This window comes from Astyanax mexicanus, chromosome 1, assembly GCF_023375975.1.
Source record: "Astyanax mexicanus isolate ESR-SI-001 chromosome 1, AstMex3_surface, whole genome shotgun sequence".
Lineage (NCBI taxonomy): Eukaryota > Metazoa > Chordata > Actinopteri > Characiformes > Acestrorhamphidae > Astyanax > Astyanax mexicanus.
Window position 1 is genome coordinate 133,992,314 of NC_064408.1, and position 6,999 is coordinate 133,999,312.

The window sequence follows — 6,999 nt, forward strand, 5'->3', positions numbered from 1 at the left end:
ACAAGCAACAACAGAGGTGCTATTTGGACAACATATTTCAATTTCAGACCACTGGGTTGTCCGGGGAAGGAGTTTGGCCTACGTTGACTTCTGTGGCACAAAACTTTACAAGCAACACCAGAAGTGCCATTTGGACAAAATATTTCAATTTCAGACCTCTGGGTTGTTGGGGGAAGGAGTTTGGCCTACGTTGACTTTTGTGGCACGAAACTTTAGAGGCAACCTCAAATGTGCTGTCCGGACAACATATTTCAATTTCAGACCTCTGGGTTGTCGGGGGAAGGAGTTTGGCCTACGTTGACTTCTGTGGCACAAAACTTTACAAGCAACACCAGAGGTGCCATTTGGACAACATATTTCAATTTCAGACCTCTGGGTTGTCGGGGGAAGGAGTTTGGCCTACGTTGACTTCTGTGGCACGAAACTTTACAAGCAACAACAGAGGTGCTATTTGGACAACATATTTCAATTTCAGACCACTGGGTTGTCCGGGGAAGGAGTTTGGCCTACGTTGACTTCTGTGGCACAAAACTTTACAAGCAACACCAGAAGTGCCATTTGGACAAAATATTTCAATTTCAGACCTCTGGGTTGTTGGGGGAAGGAGTTTGGCCTACGTTGACTTTTGTGGCACGAAACTTTAGAGGCAACCTCAAATGTGCTGTCCGGACAACATATTTCAATTTCAGACCTCTGGGTTGTCGGGGGAAGGAGTTTGGCCTATGTTGACTTCTGTGGCACAAAACTTTACAAGCAACACCAGAGATGCCATTTGGACAACATATTTCAATTTCAGACCTCTGGGTTGTCGGGGGAAGGAGTTTGGCCTATGTTGACTTTTGTGGCACGAAACTTTAGAGGCAACCTCACATGTGCGATCCGGACAACATATTAGGATTTCAGACCTCTGAGTTGTTGGGGGAAGGAATTTGGCCTACGTTGACGTCTGTGGCAAGAAACTTTACAGGCAACCTCAAATGTGCTGTCCGGACAACATATTACGATTTCAGACCTCTGGGTTGTCGGGGGAAGTAGTTTGGCCTACGTTGACGTCTGTGGCACGAAACTTTATAAACAACACCAGAAGTGCCATTTGTACAACATATTTCAATTTCAGACCACTGGGTTGTCAGGGGAAGGAGTTTGGTCTACGTTGACTTCTGTGGCACGAAACTTTACAAACAACACCAGAAGTGCTATTTGGACAACATATTTCAATTTCAGACCACTGGGTTGTCGGGGGAAGGAGTTTGACCTACGTTTACTTCTGTAGTACGAAACTTTACAAGCAACCTCAAATGTGCTATCCGGACAACATATTTCAATTTCAGACCTCTGGGATGTCGGGGGAAGGAGTTTGGCCTACGTTGACTTCTGTGGTACGAAACTTTACTGGCAACCTCAACTGTGCTATCCGGACAACATATTACGATTTCAGACCTCTGGGTTGTCAGGGGAAGGAGTTTGGCCTACGTTGACTTCTGTGGCACAAAACTTTACAAGCAACACCAGAGGTGCCATTTGGACAACATATTTCAATTTCAGACCTCTGGGTTGTCGGGGGAAGGAGTTTGGCCTACGTTGACTTTTGTCGCACGAAACTTTAGAGGCAACCTCAAATGTGCTATCCGGACAACATATTAGGATTTCAGACCTCTGAGTTGTCTGGGGAAGGAGTTTGGCCTACGTTGACATCTGTGGCACAAACTTTACAAACAACACCAGAAGTGCCATTTGGACAACATATTACGATTTCAGACCTCTGGGTTGTCGGGGGAAGGAGTTTGGCCTACGTTGACTTCTGTGGCACGAAACTTTATAAACAACACCAGAAGTGCCGTTTGGACAACAAATTACGATTTCAGACCTCTGGGTTGTTGGGGGAAGGAGTTTGGCCTACGTTGACGTCTGTGGCACGAAACTTTACAGGCAACCTCAAACGTGCTATTCGGACAACATATTACGATTTCAGACCTCTGGGTTGTCGGGGGAAGGAGTTTGGCCTACGTTGACGTCTGTGGCACGAAACTTTACTGGTACCCCCAGAGGTGCCATTTGGAACACATATTTCTATTTCAGACCTCTGAGTTGTCGGGGGAAGGAGTTTGGCCTACATTGACTTTTGTGGCACGAAACTTTAGAGGCAACCTCACATGTGCGATCCGGACAACATATTACGATTTCAGACCTCTGGGTTGTCGGGGGAAGTAGTTTGGCCTACGTTGACTTCTGTGGCACGAAACTTTACAAACAACACCAGAAGTGCCATTTGTACAACATATTTCAATTTCAGACCACTGGGTTGTCAGGGGAAGGAGTTTGGCCTACGTTGACTTCTGTGGCACAAAACTTTACAAGCAACACCAGAGGTGCAATTTGGACAACATATTTCAATTTCAGACCTCTGGGTTGTCGGGGGAAGGAGTTTGGCCTACGTTGACTTTTGTGGCACGAAACTTTAGAGGCAACCTCACATGTGCGATCCGGACAATATATTAGGATTTCAGACCTCTGAGTTGTCGGGGAAAGGAGTTTGGCCTACGTTGACGTCTGTGGCACGAAACTTTACAGGCAACCTCAAATGTGCTGTCCGGACAACATATTACGATTTCAGACCTCTGGGTTGTCGGGGGAAGTAGTTTGGCCTACGTTGACTTCTGTGGCACGAAACTTTACAAGCAACAACAGAGGTGCTATTTGGACAACATATTTCAATTTCAGACCACTGGGTTGTCGGGGGAAGGAGTTTGACCTACGTTTACTTCTGTAGTACGAAACTTTACAAGCAACCTCAAATGTGCTATCCGGACAACATATTTCAATTTCAGACCTCTGGGATGTCGGGGGAAGGAGTTTGGCCTACGTTGACTTCTGTGGTACGAAACTTTACTGGCAACCTCAACTGTGCTATCCGGACAACATATTACGATTTCAGACCTCTGGGTTGTCAGGGGAAGGAGTTTGGCCTACGTTGACTTCTGTGGCACAAAACTTTACAAGCAACACCAGAGTTGCCATTTGGACAACATATTTCAATTTCAGACCTCTGGGTTGTCGGGGGAAGGAGTTTGGCCTACGTTGACTTTTGTCGCACGAAACTTTAGAGGCAACCTCAAATGTGCTATCCGGACAACATATTAGGATTTCAGACCTCTGAGTTGTCTGGGGAAGGAGTTTGGCCTACGTTGACATCTGTGGCACAAACTTTACAAACAACACCAGAAGTGCCATTTGGACAACATATTACGATTTCAGACCTCTGGGTTGTCGGGGGAAGTAGTTTGGCCTACGTTGACTTCTGTGGCACGAAACTTTACAAACAACACCAGAAGTGCCATTTGTACAACATATTTCAATTTCAGACCACTGGGTTGTCAGGGGAAGGAGTTTGGCCTACGTTGACTTCTGTGGCACAAAACTTTACAAGCAACACCAGAGGTGCAATTTGGACAACATATTTCAATTTCAGACCTCTGGGTTGTCAGGGGAAGGAGTTTGGCCTACGTTGACTTCTGTGGCACGAAATTTTACAAGCAACAACAGAGGTGCTATTTGGACAACATATTTCAATTTCAGACCACTGGGTTGTCAGGGGAAGGAGTTTGGCCTACGTTGACTTTTGTGGCACGAAACTTTAGAGGCAACCTCACATGTGCGATCCGGACAATATATTAGGATTTCAGACCTCTGAGTTGTCGGGGAAAGGAGTTTGGCCTACGTTGACGTCTGTGGCACGAAACTTTACAGGCAACCTCAAATGTGCTGTCCGGACAACATATTACGATTTCAGACCTCTGGGTTGTCGGGGGAAGTAGTTTGGCCTACGTTGACTTCTGTGGCACGAAACTTTACAAGCAACAACAGAGGTGCTATTTGGACAACATATTTCAATTTCAGACCACTGGGTTGTCAGGGGAAGGAGTTTGGCCTACGTTGACTTCTGTGGCACGAAATTTTACAAGCAACAACAGAGGTGCTATTTGGACAACATATTTCAATTTCAGACCACTGGGTTGTCAGGGGAAGGAGTTTGGCCTACGTTGACTTCTGTGGCACAAAACTTTACAAGCAACACCAGAGGTGCCATTTGGACAACATATTTCAATTTCAGACCTCTGGGTTGTCGGGGGAAGGAGTTTGGCCTACGTTGACTTCTGTGGCACGAAACTTTACAAGCAACAACAGAGGTGCTATTTGGACAACATATTTCAATTTCAGACCACTGGGTTGTCCGGGGAAGGAGTTTGGCCTACGTTGACTTCTGTAGCACAAAACTTTACAAGCAACACCAGAGGTGCCATTTGGACAAAATATTTCAATTTCAGACCTCTGGGTTGTCGGGGGAAGGAGTTTGGCCTACGTTGACTTTTGTGGCACGAAACTTTAGAGGCAACCTCACATGTGCGATCCGGACAACATATTAGGATTTCAGACCTCTGAGTTGTCGGGGGAAGGAGTTTGGCCTACGTTGACGTCTGTGGCACGAAACTTTACAGGCAACCTCAAATGTGCTGTCCGGACAACATATTTCAATTTCAGACCTCTGGGTTGTCGGGGGAAGGAGTTTGGCCTACGTTGACTTCTGTGGCACAAAACTTTACAAGCAACACCAGACATGCCATTTGGACAACATATTTCAATTTCAGACCTCTGGGTTGTCGGGGGAAGGAGTTTGGCCTATGTTGACTTTTGTGGCACGAAACTTTAGAGGCAACCTCACATGTGCGATCCGGACAACATATTAGGATTTCAGACCTCTGAGTTGTTGGGGGAAGGAATTTGGCCTACGTTGACGTCTGTGGCAAGAAACTTTACAGGCAACCTCAAATGTGCTGTCCGGACAACATATTACGATTTCAGACCTCTGGGTTGTCGGGGGAAGTAGTTTGGCCTACGTTGACTTCTGTGGCACGAAACTTTACAAACAACACCAGAAGTGCCATTTGTACAACATATTTCAATTTCAGACCACTGGGTTGTCGGGGGAAGGAGTTTGGCCTACGTTGACTTCTGTGGCACGAAACTTTACAAACAACACCAGAAGTGCTATTTGGACAACATATTTCAATTTCAGACCACTGGCTTGTCGGGGGAAGGAGTTTGACCTACGTTTACTTCTGTAGTACGAAACTTTACAAGCAACCTCAAATGTGCTATCCGGACAACATATTTCAATTTCAGACCTCTGGGATGTCGGGAGAAGGAGTTTGGCCTACGTTGACTTCTGTGGTACAAAACTTTACTGGCAACCTCAACTGTGCTATCCGGACAACATATTACGATTTCAGACCTCTGGGTTGTCAGGGGAAGGAGTTTGGCCTACGTTGACTTCTGTGGCACAAAACTTTACAAGCAACACCAGAGTTGCCATTTGGACAACATATTTCAATTTCAGACCTCTGGGTTGTCGGGGGAAGGAGTTTGGCCTACGTTGACTTCTGTGGCACGAAACTTTACAAGCAACAACAGAGGTGCTATTTGGACAACATATTTCAATTTCAGACCACTGGGTTGTCAGGGGAAGGAGTTTGGCCTACGTTGACTTCTGTGGCACGAAATTTTACAAGCAACAACAGAGGTGCTATTTGGACAACATATTTCAATTTCAGACCACTGGGTTGTCAGGGGAAGGAGTTTGGCCTACGTTGACTTCTGTGGCACAAAACTTTACAAGCAACACCAGAAGTGCCATTTGGACAAAATATTTCAATTTCAGACCTCTGGGTTGTTGGGGGAAGGAGTTTGGCCTACGTTGACTTTTGTGGCACGAAACTTTAGAGGCAACCTCAAATGTGCTGTCCGGACAACATATTTCAATTTCAGACCTCTGGGTTGTCGGGGGAAGGAGTTTGGCCTACGTTGACTTCTGTGGCACAAAACTTTACAAGCAACACCAGAGATGCCATTTGGACAACATATTTCAATTTCAGACCTCTGGGTTGTCGGGGGAAGGAGTTTGGCCTATGTTGACTTTTGTGGCACGAAACTTTAGAGGCAACCTCACATGTGCGATCCGGACAACATATTAGGATTTCAGACCTCTGAGTTGTTGGGGGAAGGAATTTGGCCTACGTTGACGTCTGTGGCAAGAAACTTTACAGGCAACCTCAAATGTGCTGTCCGGACAACATATTACGATTTCAGACCTCTGGGTTGTCGGGGGAAGTAGTTTGGCCTACGTTGACTTCTGTGGCACGAAACTTTACAAACAACACCAGAAGTGCCATTTGTACAACATATTTCAATTTCAGACCACTGGGTTGTCAGGGGAAGGAGTTTGGCCTACGTTGACTTCTGTGGCACAAAACTTTACAAGCAACACCAGAGATGCCATTTGGACAACATATTTCAATTTCAGACCTCTGGGTTGTCGGGGGAAGGAGTTTGGCCTATGTTGACTTTTGTGGCACGAAACTTTAGAGGCAACCTCACATGTGCGATCCGGACAGCATATTAGGATTTCAGACCTCTGAGTTGTCGGGGGAAGGAGTTTGGCCTATGTTGACGTCTGTGGCACGAAACTTTATAAACAACACCAGAAGTGCCATTTGTACAACATATTTCAATTTCAGACCACTGGGTTGTCAGGGGAAGGAGTTTGGTCTACGTTGACTTCTGTGGCACGAAACTTTACAAACAACACCAGAAGTGCTATTTGGACAACATATTTCAATTTCAGACCACTGGGTTGTCGGGGGAAGGAGTTTGACCTACGTTTACTTGTGTAGTACGAAACTTTACAAGCAACCTCAAATGTGCTATCCGGACAACATATTTCAATTTCAGACCTCTGGGATGTCGGGGGAAGGAGTTTGGCCTACGTTGACTTCTGTGGTACGAAACTTTACTGGCAACCTCAACTGTGCTATCCGGACAACATATTACGATTTCAGACCTCTGGGTTGTCAGGGGAAGGAGTTTGGCCTACGTTGACTTCTGTGGCACAAAACTTTACAAGCAACACCAGAGGTGCCATTTGGACAACATATTTCAATTTCA